Here is an 18,608-nt window from a genome sequence, read left to right as displayed (position 1 = left end):
TGCATCAGCATCTCCGTTGCCACCAGTTTTTAAACTTGCATCCGTTGTTAGTTGCCGGTTCTCGTCGTTGTCCGTTCTGAGCCCGACAGCACTCGCACGCGCCCGCGACATCGTTCGTAACCCTGTTTTAAAAGTGTGCATAAAACTTTCTCCGATCGGGTTGAGATTTGACATGCGGTGTTATTTTAATATAGCTAGGCCGCCTGTCGAATTTCATCGCGATCGGAGTTCGTCTGGTACCCGAACGGTCGACCGTAGCGGCACCGTATTCGGTCTACCCTCGGACGTTTGTCGGTGTTTTAAAATTTGTTGCTGCGCCGCCCATTCTCCCTCTCGTCCCCGGATATCCCCCTACACGGCCACGTACCCGTTCCCACGTGTGGAATCGTCCGAATCTGACCCCGCGGTTGGATCCGGAACGAAATTCCGGTAAACCTGGCCCCCTTTTTGTCTATAAATACCCCCCTCATAATTTTAGACAGCCCCCTCCTTCCACCTCGGGATCCGTGCCCCTCAAACCCTAATTCCCCCTCACTCTCTCTCCTCCCTCCAGCCCCAGCCGCCGTGGGCCGCCGAGCCCATCCGAGGCCCGCGCGGGCCCGGTCGCGCCGCCCCTCTCCCGTGGCGCCCCAGCCAGGAGGGGTTCCTCCTCGATCTGGATCGGGAGGGCAGCCCCGAGCTCGGCCTCCCTCGCCGTCCGGCGAGCTCCCGCCGCCCGTGCCAGCCCCTGCCCGCGCCCCCGTGCCGTTCCCCGCTGCAGCTCGGAGCCAGCCCCGCCGCTGCATTCCCTGCTTGCGTCACCTCCAGGCCGCGTCAGAGAAGCTCGCCCCCGCCTGGATCCGCTGCCCCAAGCTCCCTCCGCTGCAGGAACCGCTTCCCGGGGCCTAGATCCGCCCAGATCCCGCCGCCCCTCGCTGGTTCGAGCCCGCCTGGAGCCGCCAGCAGCAGCGGCCGCCATGGCCCCGTGCTGTGCACGAGGAGGAAGACGGCTCGCCCGACGCCAGCGGCAGCGCCAGCGCAACGCCGGCCCAGCGCGCCTCCTGCTCGGCCCAAGGAGCGCCCGAGCGGCCGGCCCACTCCGCCTCGCGCCCCAACCTGTCGGCCAGGCCCGACCGGCCTCCCTCCCCAGGCAGCCTCCACCTCAAACTGCATGGGCCGAGCCCACCCGGTGAGGCCTCCCTATGCCCCGCCCCCAGCGCGACTAAGTTAAATTGCGCACGCCTGTTGAGCCCATTAGCTGTTAGGCCCGGTAGTATTTTAATTTAGGATTTCCCGAATTAGTTGTATTTCAGGATTTATCTAAATATTTAAACGTCCGTATCTTTTTACCCGTAAGTCAGAACGACGCGTATTATATATGGTTTTGTGGTAGTTTCGCGCGTAGAATACGAATTTGAAACTTGCATAATTTTTCGGCGTAGTTTAACGTGCCAAATGCATAGATTAGCATGCTGTCCCAATAGGATTTAGTCCGTATTTAATTTTTCGCGCAAGTCCGGATTGATCGTATGCCGTAGATAAAATGTCTATGTTTTCGGGACCATTTTCCATGCATTTTAGAACGGTCACTCGTATTTTTGCGTGTAGGGTTCGCCGGTAGTTTATTTTTTCCGTGTATAGGATATTTATCTCGCATTAATGTGTGCAATTAGTTTTAGCTTTTGAGGAAGTTAGTTCGCGAGATATTTTGCTGTGATGCCCGTTTGTTTAATTCGTAGTATTTATTCCGTGCGTCGTTTGACGGAGTTGTTAACTAGAGAGTTGATCTTGGATGTTTTGTTTAGCCCCTGGTATTTTGGTTGCAATAGCAATGCATGTTTAGGTGTGATTTGCTTGCTCTCAAGTTGCTATAAATAGTGCTGTTTTAGAGGAGCTGAAATATTTCTAAGTCTGGAATCTGTTATATTTTGTTGCTGTCTTGTCTTGCTTTCATCTTGTGATATGTAGCTCTTTTGAGGTTGGTCCAATGGAGTTAGTTGTACCTCTTGTGTTTCTCTAGCATGCTGTAAATTTTCATGCCATTTGGAGTCCTGTAGCTATTGGTTTTGCTGCGGTCCATATAGCTTCAGATCGAAAACTGCACTTTCATGAGGTGTAATTTTCACTAAGTCTGAAATAGTGTGTGGGAAGCCATTTTGTGACTTCTTTCCCTAGTGTTCCTTGCTGCCATGCTAGTTGTTGTTAGTTGTTTGTAGTAGTACTTTTTGCCCTCTTCCGTGCCATGCATTGCTTGAGCATATCGGAGTTGTGTAGCCGTAGTTGTGAGGCGTAGAATATGCTATGTGGCTGATTTTGGCAGATTGTAGTGTTTTCTTGTTTTGCTCGTAGATGTTGAACGTAGCTCCGATGTGATCGTGTCCTACATGAAACTTGCTTAGAATCTCATGTAGTTTCATTTTCTCTTGCTGTTTGTATGTTTTGAAGTGCTAGTAGCCATCGTGGCACACATATTGCATTCATGCCATCATATCTTGCGATGCTTGTATCTTTTGAACCGTAGCTCCGTTGGAGATGTTCTTTATGTGTAGATTGCTTGCCATGACGCGTAGAATCACGTGAACCTATTTGTTTTGCTGTTTAACAGCTAATTAAATGTGTTAATTCAGATCTGGACAGAAATGTAAATTAACATGTGAGGTCGTCTCGGAGATGCTATCTGTCGTTTCCGACCTCATTTAAAATGTCTAGATAGGTAGCTTAATCTCCGCTTCACCTCTTGCATGTTAAACAACATTAATTTTGCCGTGTACCTAACCGGGAGTGAACTAAATAATTCATATGTGGAGTTTCGTCAATTTGCAACTCGTTGCATATTGAACTTCACTTAATGTGTAGTGTTTGATTGTGTGAATTGTCATTCCGTGACTTTCATATAATCAGCTGCTCATGCATCATATGTGTTGTTCATCGTGTGGTGAATTCCGTGTGTTGATTAGTGTTTCCGGTTTGCTTTGTCTCGTTAGAGTTCCGCAGCGTGCCGGATAGTGAGGACCCGTTCGACTACGTCGGTTCGTCTGCTTCACGGAGTCTTTCTTCTTCCAAGCGGGATCTCAGGCCAGATGATCATTTCCCCAGATACCATTACTATCATCGCCATGCTAGTTTTACCGTCTCTATCGTTATGTCTCGTTGCCTACCACATGTTAAATATCAGCCTCTCAACAATGCCATGAAACCTTCAACCTGTTCAACCTAGCAAACCACTGATTGGCTATGTTACTGCTTGCTCAACCCTATTGATAGCGTTGCTAGTTGCAGGTGCAGATGCTTCCATGTGAAAACATGGGTTCCTTGTTATATCACCGTTTTAAATGCTATTTAATTTAATGCACCTATATACTTGGTAAAAGGTGGAAGGCTCGGCCTTTCTAGCCTGGTGTTTTGTTCCACCTTTGCCCCCTTAGTTTCGGCTACCGGTGTTATGTTCCATAAATGAGCGCTCCTAAGACGATCGGGGTTGTTATGGGGACCCCCTTGATAATTCGTTTTAGATTAAAGCTTGTCTGGCAAGGCCCAACTTTGGTACTACATTTGCCTAAACATCTAATAAAATTGCATAGGGACTTTCCGGACCCCGAGGATAATTTAATCAACCCCCGGGCCAGTGCTCCTCATGAGTGTTGGTCCCACCTGAGCGATGTCTGGCGCCCCTCTGGTCACCCGGAGGTTTAGCGATCCCGACGTCTAGCTCATTCGCCGTGTCCTGAGAACGAGGTACGCGACTCCTATCGGGATCGTCGACACGTTGGGCGGCCTTGCTGGATTAGTTTTACCTTTGACGAGATATCTTGTGCATCGGAATTCCGGTGATGCTTTGGGTAATCTCAGAGTTGAGGTTTTCCACTAGGGAATCCGACGAGATCGCGAGCTTCGTGATTGAGGATTTCTATGCGGCTTGTGGTAATTTGTGATGGACTAGTTGGAGCACCCCTACAGGGTTAAATCTTTCGGAAAGCCGTGCCCGCGGTTATGTGGCAACGTGGAAGCTTTGTTTAACACTGGTTCTAGATAATTTGAAGTTAACTTAATTAAAACTTGCCAACTGTGTGCGTAACCGTGACTGTCTCTTTCGTGAGTTCCTTCTCCGATCGAGGACATGGTGGGGTTATGGCTGACGTAGGTAGGTGTTCAGGATCATTCATTTGATCACCTATAGTTCACGTCCGTTATTTGTAGATCTTCCCCCTCTTATTCTTGTACTCGTAAGTTTAGCCACCAAATGTATGCTTAGCCGCTGCTGCAACCTCACCACTTAACCATACCTCACCTAATAAGCTTTGCTAGTCTTGATACCTTTGGAAATGAGATTGCTGAGTCCCTTGTGGCTCACAGATTACTACAACACCAGTTGCAGGTACAGGTAAAGGTTACTTGACGCGAGCGCGTTGATTGTTCATTTGGAGATGCTTCTTCTTCTTCTTCTTCTTCTTCTTCTTCATCGATCTAGGATGGGTTCCAGGCCGGCAGCCTGGGATAGCAAGGATGGACGTCGTTCTTCTTTTGTCGTTTGTTTTCGTCCGTAGTCGGACCCTGCTCTTACTCTTGATGATTATGTAATGTACTGATGTGACTCTGATGTAGCTTGTGGCGAGTGTAAGCCAACTCTTTATATAACTCTTCTATTCAGTACATGTACTTGTAACGATATCCATTCTTGCGACACGACGAGATGCGCTTCTATGCCTAACGAGGCCCTCGTGCCAAATTGAGGATAGGGTCGCATCTTGGGCGTGACAATGGCATACTGTAGAGTCTATGGCTAAGGCATAGGGGACAACCTTCGTACTTTCTCTTTCTTCTGCCGTGGTCGGGCTTTTGAGTCTTACTCATATTCACACCTTACAACACATCCAAGAACTCCTTTGCTGATCTATTTTGAACTCCTTCAAAAACTTGTCAAGGCATGCATTTCATTTGAAAGTTCTGTTTAGCATTTTTGATCTATATCCATAGATCTTGATGCTCAATGTTCAAGCAGCTCTATCCAGGTCTTCCTTTTAAAAAAACACTTTCAAACAACCTTTATGCTCTATAGAAATTCTACATTACTTCTGATCACCAATATGTCAACCACATATACTTATCAGAAATTCTATAGTGCTCCCACTCACTTCTTTGGAAATACAAGTTTATCATAAACCTTGTACAAACCCAAAATCTTTGATCATCTCATCAAAGTGTACATTCCAACTCCGAGATGCTTGCACCAGTCCATTGAAGGATCGCTGGAGCTTGCATACTTGTTAGTATCTTTAGGATGGACAAAACCTTCTGGTTGTATCACATACAATCTTTCCTCAAGGAAACCATCGAGGAAACAATGTTTTGACATCCTATGTGCAATATTTCATAAATAATGCAGCAACTACTAACATAATTCTAACAGACTTTTAGCATCGCTACGAGTGAGAAAGTTTCATCATAGTCAACTATTTGATCTTGTTGGAAACATCTTTGCGACAAGTCGAGCTTTTCTTAATAGTGACTTATCACCATCATCGTCTATCTTCCTTTTAAAGATCCATTTTTACTCAATAGTCCTATGACTATCAAGTAGTTCTTCCAAAGTCTACACTTTGTTTTCATACATGGATCCTCTCTCGGATTTCATGGCCTCCAGCCATTTGTCGGAATCCCCACCATCGCTTCTCCATAGCTCGCAGCTTCATTGTTGTTCAACAACATGACCTCCAAGACAGGGTTACCGTCCCGCTCTACAGTAGTACGCGACCTTGTCGACCTACGAGGTTTGTAGTAACTTGATCCGAAGCTCAATGATCACCATCATCAGTTTCCACTTCAATTGGTGTAGGCGCCACAGGAACATCTTCCTGCACCCTGCTACACACTGGTTGAAGTGACGGTTCACTAACCTCATCAAGTTCCACCACCTCCCCACTCAATTCTTTCGAGAGAAACCTTTCCTCGAGAAAGGACTCGTTTCTAGAAACAAACACTTTGCTTCCGGATATGAGATAGGAGATGTATCCAACTGTTTTGGATATCCTATGAAGATGCATTTATCCGCTTTGGGTTCGAGCTTATCAGACTGAAACTTTTTCACATAAGCATCACAGCCCCAAACTTTCAAGAAATGACAACTTAGGTTTCTCCAAACCATAGTCTATACTGTGTCATCTCAACGGAAATACGCGGTGCCCTATTTAAAGTGAACGCGGTTGTCTCTAATGCATAACCCATAAACGATAGTGGTAATTTGATAAGAGACATCATAGTATGCGCTATATCCAATAGGGCGCGGCTATGACGTTTAGACACATCATCACACTATGGTGTTCCAGGTGGCATGAACTGCGAAACAATTTCCACATTGTCTTAACTGCGTACCAAAACTCATAACTCAGATATTCATATCTATGATCACATCGTAGACAGTTTATCGTCTTGTCACGACGATCTTCACTCTGAAACAACTTTGAACTTTTCAATATTTCAGACTTGTGATTCATCAAGTAAATACTCCCGTATCTACTCAAATCGTTAGTGAAGTAAGAAGATAACGATATCCACTGCGTGCCTCAGCACTCATTGGACCGCACACATCCAAAAATGTATTACTCCCAACAAGTTACTCTCTTGTTCATGTGGCATGATTTGCATGTCTCAAGTGATTCAAAATCAAGTGAGTCCAAACGATCCATCTCTATGGAGCTTCTTCATGCATTTATACCAACATGTATGGTTTACATGTCTCAAACGTTTCAAAAATGAGTGAGTACAAAGATCCATCAGCATGGAGCTTCTTCATGCATTTTATACCAACATGACTCAAGTGGCAGTGCCACAACTAAGTGGTACTATCATTATTACTTTGTATCTTTTGGCACCAATATTATTAACATGTGTAACACTACGATCAAGATTCAATAAACCATTGAAGGTAATTATTCAAGCAAATAGAACAACTATTATTCCTTTTAAATGAATAATCGTATTGCAACAAACATGATCCAATCATGTTCATGGTCAACGTAAACACCAAATAATAGTTATTTAGGTTCAACACCAATCCCGATGGTAGAGGAAGCGTGAGATGTTTGATCACATCAACCTTGGAAACACTTCCAACACTTATTGTCACCTTGCCTTTAGCTAGTATCCGTTTATTCCGTAGCTTTCATTTCGAGTTACTAATCACTTAGCAATCGAACCGGTATCTAATACCCTCGTGCTACTAGGAGTACTAGTAAAGTACACATCAATATCATGTATATCAAATATACTTCTGTCGACTTTGCCAGCCTTCTTATCTACCAAGTATCTAGGGTAGCTCCGCCTCACTGACCGTTCCCCTCATAAGAGAAGCACTTAGTCTCGGGTTTGGGTTCAATCTTGGGTTTCTTCATTAGAGCAGCAACTGGTTTGCCGTTTCATGAAGTATCCCTTTTAGCCCTTGCCCTTCTTGAAACTAGTGGTTTTACTAACCATCAACAATTGATGCTCCTTCTTGATTTCTACTTTCACAGTGTCAAATAGTGCGAATCGCTCAAGGATCATCATCTCTATCCTTGATATGTTATAGTTCATCACGAAGCTCTAGCACCTTAGTGGCAGTGACTTTGGAGAACCATCACTATCTCATCTGGAAGATAAACTCCCACTTGATTCAAGCAATTGTTGTACTCACACAATCTGAGAACATGCTCAACGATTTGAGCTTTTCTCTTTTACTTTGTAGGCAAAGAATCTTGTCGGAGGTCTTACACCTGTCAACAACGACACGAGCATGAAATCTCAATTTCATTTCTTTGAACATCTCTTATGTTCTGCGACGTTTTCAAAACGTCTTCGGTGCCTTGCTTCTAAGCCATTAAGTATTGCGCACTCAACTATCATGTAGTCATCAAAGACGTGTATGTCAAATGTTCGCAACATCCACAGACGACGCTCGAGGTGCAGCACACCGAGTGGTGCATTAATGACATAAGCCTTCTACGCATCAATGAGGACAATCCTCAGTTTTACGGACTTAGTCCGCAAAGTTGCTACTATCAACTTTCAACTAAATTTTCTCTAGGAACATATAAAAATGGTAGAGCTATAGTGCAAGCTACATCGTAATTCGCAAAGACCATTAGACTATGTTCATGACAATTAGTTCAATTAATCATATTACTTAAGAACTCCCACTCAAAAAGTACATCTCTCTAGTCATTTGAGTGGTACATGATCCAAATCCACTATCTCAAGTCCGATCATCACGTGAGTCGAGAATAGTTTCAGTGGTAAGCATCTCTATGCTAATCATACCAACTATACGATTCATGCTCGACCTTTCAGTCTCTTGTGTTCTGAGGCCATGTCTGCACATGCTAGGCTCGTCAAGTTTAACCCGAGTGTTCCGTGTGTGCCACTGTTTTGCACCCGTTGTATGTGAACGTTGAGTCTTTCACACCCGATCATCACGTGGTGTCTCGAAACGATGAACTGTAGCAACGGTGCACAGTCGGGGAGAACACAATCTCGTATTGAAATTTTAGTGAGAGATCACCTCATAATGCTACCGTCGTTCTAAGCAAAATAGGGTGCATAAAAGGATTAACATCACATGCAATTCATAAGTGACATGATATGGCCATCATCATGTGCTTCTTGATCTCCATCACCAAAGCACCGACACGATCTTCTTGTCACCGGCGCCACACCATGATCTCCATCAACATGTCGCCATCAGGGCTGTCGTGCTACTCATGCTATTACTACTAAAGCTATGTCCTAGCAATATAGTAAACACATCTGCAAGCACAAACGTTAGTTTAAAGACAACCCTGTGGCTCCTGCCGGTTGCTGTACCATCGACGTGCAAGTCGATATTAACTATTACAATATGATCATCTCATACATCCAATATATCACATCACGTGATTGGCCATATCATATCACAAGCATACCCTGCAAAAACAAGTTAGACGTCCTCTAGTTGTTGTTGCATGTTTTACGTGGTTGCTATGGGTATCTAGTAGATCGCATCTTACTTACACAAAAACCACAACGAAGATGTGCAAATTGCTATTTAACCTCAAAACCAATTCAAGTAAAGTTGAAGAAACAGACACCCGCCAGTCATCTTTATGCAACGAGGTTGCATGTTAAGCGATGAAACCAGTCTTTCGTAAGCGTACGAATAATGTCGGTCCGGGCCGCTTCAATCCAACAATACCGTCGAATTGAGAAAAGACTAAGGAGGGCAGCAAATCGAACATCACCGTCCACAAAACCCTTTATGTTCTACTCGAGATAACATCTATGCATGAAGCTAGCTCATGATGCAATTGTTGGGGAACGTCGCATGGGAAACAAAAATTTTCCTACGCGCACGAAGACCTATCATGGTGATGTCCATCTACGAGAGGAGATTTGGATCTACATACCCTTGTAGATCCCACAACAGGAAGCATTAAGAAACGCGGATGATGTAGTGGAACGTCCTTACGTCCCTCGATCCGCCCCCCGAACCGTCCCACGAACCGTCCGATGATCCACTCCGATCTAGTGCTGAACGGACGACACCTCCGCGTTCAGCACACGTACAACTAGATGATGATCTCCACTTTATTGATCCAGCAAGAGGGGGCGGAGAGGTAGAAGAGTTCTCCGGCAGTGTGACGGCGTGCTGGTGGTGGTTATGATCTACTCCGGCAGGGCTTCGCCTAAGCTCCGCAGAAATACGATCTAGAGGAAAAACTGCGTGGTATAGGGTCGAGCAGCACGTGGCAAAGTTGTGTCTCAAAAACCCTCAATACCTCTAGTATATATAGGAGGGAGGGAGGGGAGGACGCAGCCTCAAACCCTCAAGGTTTGGCCAAAATTGGAGGTGGAGGAGTCCTACTCCAATCCTACTTGGAGTAGGATTCCACCTTCCCACTTGGAAACTCTTTCCACCTCGTGTTTTTTCCTTCTCAAACCTTTTGGGACTTAGTGGGAACTTGTAGCGACCCGACTCAAGACAAGTCAAGCCTCTGGTGTTTCCGTACCATCCCAAGATCATGCTGGTACACACTCAGTACATAATGTATATATTCAAGAGTTCAATCACACAGCTTTATTAATCGAAATCTCATAAAGAGTACTTTATTACAATAAAGGATTACAATAAAGTGGCTGAAGGCCATCTCATGAGATATCTAACAAAGACTAGCGGAAGCATCAGGTAGACGAGTCCATCCGACTCCAGGGCATGTCGCTGAGCGTAGATCGTAGCCTCACTCTTGGTCGGAAAAGTACTCTGCAACATGATACGTTGCAGCCGTGTAGGTTAGCATATGGAATATGCCGGCAAGTCATCAAAGGGAGGAGTAAAATAATAATCAACTATCTCTACATGCATATTTGGCCGGTGGGGCTATGAGTTTTTTGCATAAAGCCAATTTTATCCTACAACAAGAGGGGCTGGAAACAAATTATTACTACATTGTTTGTTGTTAACGAGATGGTTCCGCCAACCAATTCTCGTACCCGAGTTGTCAATAATTCCCACATCAATATTATTATTTGTGTTGAGAATTTCAGATAACTTCAGTTCCTTTGGCTCAAGTTGTCCATGACCGTGGACACGGCTAATCGATTAGGTTGGGCACTCTGCAGAGTTTTGCACACGTTCCCCACAAGATTTGATCGCCTCCGTGTTTGTCCTCGCACTTCAGGGTGTTTGAAGACCGGATGATCAAAACATGGTCTTTCAACGGGTCCCTCTGAATCCCTGTCGGTGCCCATCCATTCCTACCGTTCTTCTACATCTGCTAGCACCGCCTGTCCAGAGTCGACGCATTGTTCAACCAAGCCAGAGCCCATAATGACTTGTAGCTGTGCAGGTAAGCCTTGGGTCTTGAAAATATCGGTCCGTCTCTTTGAGCCTGGGTGAAGCTTTCCGCAAGATGTCATGGCCGTCTCCAGAATCCCGGGTCATCCACTAGTTTCTCCAGGGAGCCGATCAACATTCCTTCACCCAGAGTTGCAATTGCATCACGAGGTCTTGTAAATCTTGACTTAACTGGTCTTGGTTATTTAATCAACCTCGCATCACTCGTGTTATGCACTCAACCGAAAATCCCGTCTACTCAAGCATAGCAATATGAAATTTGTTGTCCCGGGGCCAAGTATCGGGGTTGTTGTGTGCCTACCACATGATACTACAACCTATACTAAAATTTCCAAGTACCTAGGCAGCATGCAATTGGGCAAAGAAAGGTGAAACTACCATGCATCGAAAACATAGGAAAATAGCATGATCAAAATGACTTGCCTTGATGATAGTTGTCTTGATCGAGCGCTTCTAAGTAACAAGCTTCGCACTCCGAGTGATCTACCGATACAAACAAAATACACACCATAAGCACTACAATCAAGCAACAAGTAAAAATAACATCACGAGTAAGAATTTTCTAAGGCCTAAGTGAAAGAATTCAATACGCGTCACTAAGGCAGAAACTTGTTTCTGTTAAAAACCCCAGTAAAAATACTTTAATTTTTTTGAAACTTCTACCACAGTAAGATATAATCACTAGGAAGCAGTAGCAAAAAGAATCAACTCAAAATCATTTTTTAAACTCCTGGAATAAGCAAAACAAGGTTTAGACTAAATCTGATATAATTCATATTTGAAAATTTCAAACATAGACAAATTATATGTGTTTATAAACTACAGACAATTTGGGATCTACTGGAACAAGAATCAACATCATTGGACTTCGGGATCAAAAGTTATGGCCAAAACAAAACTGAAACTTTGCTGTTTTTGGAACTAGACAGAAAAGGAAACTAATTTGCTAACAGACAGGGGGTACACGTGGCGCGCAGTGAGTGGCTGCGGGGGTGTGTGTTGTTAACGTTAGGAGCAAACGGCCGAAGCCTAACAAAAACTTACTGGCTAAAAGTTAAGTGAAATAAAACCGGCACGGTTTTTGTTTAAAAACCGAAAGGGTATCCTTACTCTAATCTACACCGTTGACTAAGATCTAACGGATGAAATTAAGGGGGGAAAAGCTCACAGGGGTGGTGGTGCTCCGACGTGGTTGCCGGCGAGGCGAGGGAGGGCCGGCGATGGGGAGGGGCTCCGGTGGTCCTCCGGCGGTGGCGACGGGACGGGGAGGCGGCGACGAGTTCGCTCCGGCGAGTGGTGGCGACGGCGAGGCGAGGGAGGGGCTCGGGGTGGCTGCCTCGGGTGGCCGAAGGCGGTGGAGCTTCGGTGCTCCGGCAAGGCTGCGGCACGGGGCTTGGGGGGGCGGCGGCTCGGCGAGGCGGTGGGAGGAACGGGGTGCGGGCGGCCGGGGCGGTTTATATAGGCGGAGAGGAGCTCGGGGTAGGAAAGGAGAGGGGATCCGGGTGGATCCCGGTGATCCTGGACTCGGGATGGGGTCGGGGTGGAGTTTTGGAAAGGGGAGGAGGTGGGGGGTGACCGAGGGTGGGGAGAGGTCGGCCAGGGGGCCCATGCGGCAGTGAGAGGGGGGGGGGGGCGCTGAGGGGTGCGGGCGGCCGATCCGTAAAGGATTCGGATCCCGGGTCTTGGGGGATATCGGCCCACGACTATTAAGTGCCGAGGCGGCGGTTTCCTTAAAAAAACGCTTTCCTATTTAAATCTTTTTCCGAAACAGAAAATAAAAAAGGAATAAAAAGGAAACAAATCAAATATTTAATATGGGGTATTATATACCAAAAAAATCAGAAAAATATCCTCTATTCGAATAACATTTTTCCAAAGCAAAAATAAAAACTTTAAAAAAATGTTTTTTCAGAAATTCCCCAAAATGCTTTATTTTCTTTTTGCAAATATTTTCGCAAATAAACTTTGGATTTCTTGGCTCCAATATTTCAGAAATGCCCGCACTTTGGAGGGTAATTTTCCTCCGCTCTCACTCTCTCTCTTGCGTGCAAGAGAGTATTTTCCCGGCATTTCTCGTGTGAGGAAAAATAGAAATGCAAAATCAAAAGTCGAAAGAATTCAAATGCTAACTTTATTTCACTCAATATGCATAGGTGCTTAGCTACAATGTAAAACATTCCCAATTAGGAAAATTGGGATGTTACAGAACTTATTCCAGCCCAATAGAGGCTGTTTAATCTCTTCCCATAGCCCATGAGACCCCTTGGGGCGTGACACCCCTCCCAATGGTCCCCAGCACCCCTCCCGGCACTCCGGGTACACTACCGATTAGCCCAAAACTTTTCCGGTGACCAAAAAAGGACTTCCTATATATCATCTTTACCTTCGGACCATTCCAGAGCTCCTCGTGACATCCTGGATCTCATCCGGGATTCCGAACAACTTTCGGTTACCAACACCTATAACTCAACTATGCCGAAACGTCACCGAACCTTAAGTGTGCAGACCTTGCGGGTTCGAGAACTATGCAGACATGACCCGAGACACTCCTCGGTCAATATCCAACAGCGGGACCTGGATGCCCATATTGGATCCTACATATTCTCCGAAGATTTTATCGGTTGAACATCAGTGTCAAGGATTCATATAATCCCGTATGTCATTCCCTTTGTCCTTCGGTATGTTACTTGCCCGAGATTTGATCGTCGGTATCTGCATACCTATTTCAATCTCGTTACCGGCAAGTCTCTTTACTCGTTCTGTAATACAAGATCCCGTGACTTACACTTAGTCACATTGCTTGCAAGGCTTGTGTGTGATGTTGTATAACTAAGAGGGCCCCGAGATACCTCTCCGTCAAACGGAGTGACAAATCCCAGTCTTGATCCATACTAACTAAACGGACACCTTCGGAGATACCTGTAGAGCACCTTTATAGGCACCAATTACGTTGCGACGTTTGATGCACACAAGGTATTCCTCCGGTGCTAGTGACTTATATGATCTCATGGTCATAGGAACAAATACTTGAAACGCAGAAAAGAATAGCAATAAAACGACGTGACCAATATGCTACGTTCATAGTTTGGGTCTTGTCCATCACATGATTCTCCTAATGAACCTTAGGGGGGACATGTTGTAGCACCTGGTCCATGTCACTAGTTGTTGGAAATATGCCCTAGAGGCAATAATAAATAAGTTATTATTATATTTCCTTGTTTAGGATAATCGTTTACTATCCATGCTATATTTGTATTGACTGAAAACTCAAATACATGTGTGGGTACATAGACAACACACTGTCCCTAGTAAGCCTCTAAGGACTAGCTCGTTGATCAAAGATGGTCAAGGTTTCCTGACCATAGACATGAGTTGTCATTTGATAACGAGATCATATCATTAGGAGAATGATGTGATGGACAAGACCCAAACTATGAACGTAGCATGTGATCGTGTCAGTTTATTGCTACTATTTTCTGCATGTCAAGTACTTGTTTCTATGACCATGAGATCAAGCAACTCCCGGGCACCAGAAGAATGCCTTGTGTGTATCAAACGTCACAACGTAACTGGGTGACTATAAAGGTGCTCTATAGGTATCTCCGAAGGTGTCTGTTGGGTCGGCGTGAATCGGGAATGGGATTTTTCACTTCGTACGACGGAGAGGTATCTCTAGGGCCCACTCGGTAATACAACATCACAATGTGCTTGCAAGCAATGTGACTAGAGTTGGTCACGAGATCTTGTATTATGGAACGAGTAAAGAGACTTGTGTTGGAAAAATGCGCCAGAGGCAATGATAAAATAGTTATTATTATATTTCCTGTTTCAAGATAATCGTTTATTATCCATGCTATAATTGTATTGAATGAAAGCATAGATACATGTGTGGATATATAGACAAAACAATGTTCCTAGTAAGCCTCTAGTTGACTAGCCAAACTATGAACTTAGCATGTGATTGAGTCATTTTGTTGCTATTGTTTTGTGTGTGTCAAGTATTCATTCCTATGACCATGAGATCATGTAACTCGCTGAAACCGGAAGAATACCTTGTGTGTATCAAATTTCACAACGTTACTGGTGACTATAAAGGTGCTCTACAGGTATCTCCGAAGGTGTCCATTGAGTTAACATGGATTAAGACTAGGATTTGTCACTCCGTGTGACGGAGAGGTATCTCGGGGCCCACTCGGTAATACAACATCACATATAAGCCTTGAAAGCAATGTGCCTAAAGTGTTAGTCACGGGATCTTGTATTTTGGAACGAGTAAACAGACTTGCCGGTAACGAGACTGAAATAGGTATAGAGATACCGACGATCAAATTTTGGGCAAGTAACATACCGAACGACAAAGGGAATGATATACGGGATTATGTGAATCCTTGGCACAACGGTTCAACCGATAATATCTTCGTAGAATATGTAGGATCCAATATGGGCATCCAAGTCTCGCTATTGGATATTAGCCGGGGAGTGTCTCAGGTCATGTCTACATAGTTCTCGAACCCGCAGGGTCTGCACACTTAAGGTTCGGTGACGTTTCGGTATAGTGGAGTTATAGGTGTTGGTGACCGAAGGTTGTTCGGAGTCCCGGATGAGATCACGGATGTCACGAGGGTTTCCGGAATGGTGCAGAAACGAAGATTGATATATAGGGTGGTTTCATTTGGTCACCGAAAAGATTTCTAGCATTGCCGGTAGTGTACCAGGAGTGACGAATGGGTTCCGGGTGTTCACCGGGAGGGGCCCACCCACACGGAAGTGATCCCAATAGCCCTAGGGTGGCGCACCAGCCCTTAGTGGGCGGGTGAGGCTAGCCCAAGTGGGCTATGGCGCCACAAGAAGAAAACCAAAGAGAAAAAAGTGGGAGGTGGGAAGGAAGGAGGGGACTCCTCCTTCCCCAAACCGAAGTGGGGTAGGAGTCCACCTCCTCCTATCTCGGTCGGTGCCCTTGGGGCTCTCTTGAGCCCCAAGGCTAGCCCCTCCCCTCCTCCTATGTATACTAGAGGTTTTAGGGTTTTTGAGACACAACTTTGCCACATGCAACTCAAACCTATACCTCGTAGTTCCACCTCTAGATCAGATTTCTGCGGAGCTCGGGCGGAGCCCTATAGGAATAGATCATCACCATCACCGGCGTGTGATCATGCTGACGGAGAACTCATCTACTTCCCTGTCTCTCTTACTGGATCAAGAAGGCGGAGATCGTAATCGAGCTGTACGTGTACTGAACGCGGAGGTGCCATCCATTCGTTACTAGATTGGGACGGATCATGGGACGGATCTGTTGGAAATATGCCCTAGAGGCAATAATAAATTAGTTATTATTATATTTCCTTGTTCATAATAATCGTTTATTATCCATGCTAGAATTGTATTGATTGGAAACTCAAATACATGTGTGGATACATAGACAACACACTGTCCCTAGTGAGCCTCTAGTTTACAAGTTCGTTGATAAAAAATGGTCAAGGTTTCCTGGCCATAGGCAAGTGTTGTCACTTGATAACGCGATCACATCATTAGGAGAATCATGTGATGGACAAGACCCAAATTATATACGTAGCATATTGATCGTGTCATTTTATTGCTATTGTTTTCTGCATGTCAAGTATTTGTTCCTATGACCATGGGATCATATAACTCACTAGCACTGGAGGAATACCTTGTGTGCATCAAACGTCGCAACGTAACTGGGTGACTATAAAGGTGCTCTATAGGTATCTCTGAAGGTGTCTGTTGAGTTAGTATGGATCAAGACTGAGATTTGTCACTCCGTATGAAGGAGAGGTATCTCGGGGCCCACTCGGTAAGACAACATCACACACAAGCCTTGCAAGCAATGTGACTAAGTGTAAGTCATGAGATCTTGTATTATGGAACGAGTAAAGAGAGTTGCCGGTAACGAGATTGAAATAGGTATGCGGATACCGACGATCAAATCTCGGGCAAGTAACATACCGAAGGCCAAAGGGAATGACATACGAGATTATATGAATCCTTGACACTGAGGTTCAACTGATAAGATCTTCGGAGAATATGTAGGATATAATATGGGCATCCAGGTCCTGCTATTGGATATTGACTGAGGAGTGCCTCGGCGCATGTCTACATAGTTCTTGAACCCGCAGGGTCTGCACACTTAAGGTTCGATGATGTTATAGTATAGTTGAGTTATATGTGTGGTTACCGATTGTTGGTCGGAGTCCCGGATGAGATCACGGACGTCACGAGGGTTTCCGGAATGGTCCGGAAACTAAGATTGATATATAGGATGGCTTCATTGGGTTGACGAAAGGTTTTCGGGCATTACCGGGAATGTACCGGGAGTGACGAATGGGTTCCGGAAGTTCACCGGGAGGGGGGCAACCCACCCGAGGGAAGCCCAATGGCCCTAGGGTGGCGCACCAGCCCTTAGTGGCTGGTGAGACAGCCCAATAGGGCCTTAGCGCCAAGGAAAGAAAACCAAAGAAAAATAAAAAAAGAGAGGTGGGAAGGAAGAGAAGGACTCCACTTTCCAATCCTAATTGGAGTAGGATTGGAGTAGGACTCCTCCTCTCCCTTGGCCGGCGCACCCTTGAGGGCTTGGCCCTCAAGGCAAGCCTCCTCCCCCTCCCTCCTATATATAGTGGTGGTTTAGGGCTGATTTGAGACAACTTTTTGCCGCGTACAACTCAGATCTAGACACCATAGTTTTACCTCTAGATCGTATTTCTGTGGAGCTCGGGCGGAGCCCTGCAGGAGTAGATCGTCACCACCACTGGAGCGCCGTCACGGTGCCGGAGAACTCATCTAATTCTCCGTCTTGCTTCCTGGATCAAGAAGGCCGAGATCATTGTTGAGCTGTACGTGTGCTGAACGCGGAGGTGCCGTCCGTTCGGCACTAGATCGGAATGGATCATGGGACGGATCGCGGGACGGTTCGTGGGGCGGTTCGTGGGGCTTATCGAGGGACATGAAGACGTCCCATTACATCAACCACGTTTCTTAACGCTTCCTACTGTGCGATATACGAGGGTACGTAGATCCAAATCTCCTCTCATAGATGGACATCACCATGACAGGTCTTCGTGTGCGTAGGAATTTTTTTGTTTCCCATGCAACGTTCCCCAACAGTGGCATCATGAGCTAGGTTCATGCATAGATGTTATCTCGAGTAGAACACAAAGGGTTTTGTGGACGATGGTGTTCGATTTGCTGCCCTCCTTAGTCTTTTCTCGATTCGGCGGTATTGTTGGATTGAAGCGGCCCGGACCGACATTATTCGTACGCTTACGAAAGACTGGTTTCATCGATTGACATGCAACCTCGTTGCATATAGATGAGTGGTAGGTGTCGGTTTCTTCAACTTTATATGAATTGTTTTTGACCGAGGTGGTCCTTGGAGAGGTTAAATAGCAATTTGCACATCTCTGTTGTGTTTTTTGCATAAGTAAGATGCAATCATACTAGATACCCATACCAGCCACGTAAAACATGCAACAACAAATTAGAGGACGTCTAACTTGTTTTTGAAGGGTATGCTTGTGATATGATATGGCCAATGATGTGATGTGATATATTGGATGTATGAGACGATCATGTTGTAATAGTTAATATCGACTTGCACGTCGATGGTACGGCAACCAGCAGGAGCCATAAGGTTGTCTTTAAACTAACGTTTGTGTTTGCGGATGCGTTTACTATATTGCTAGGATGTAGCTTTAGTAGTAAGAGAATATGTAGCACAACAACCTCGATGGCGACACTTTAATGGAGATCA

This window comes from Hordeum vulgare, chromosome 7H, assembly GCF_904849725.1.
Source record: "Hordeum vulgare subsp. vulgare chromosome 7H, MorexV3_pseudomolecules_assembly, whole genome shotgun sequence".
Classification (NCBI taxonomy): Eukaryota; Viridiplantae; Streptophyta; class Magnoliopsida; order Poales; family Poaceae; genus Hordeum; species Hordeum vulgare.
The sequence above is the reverse complement of the archived record's forward strand: the minus strand, read 5'-3'. Positions refer to the sequence as shown.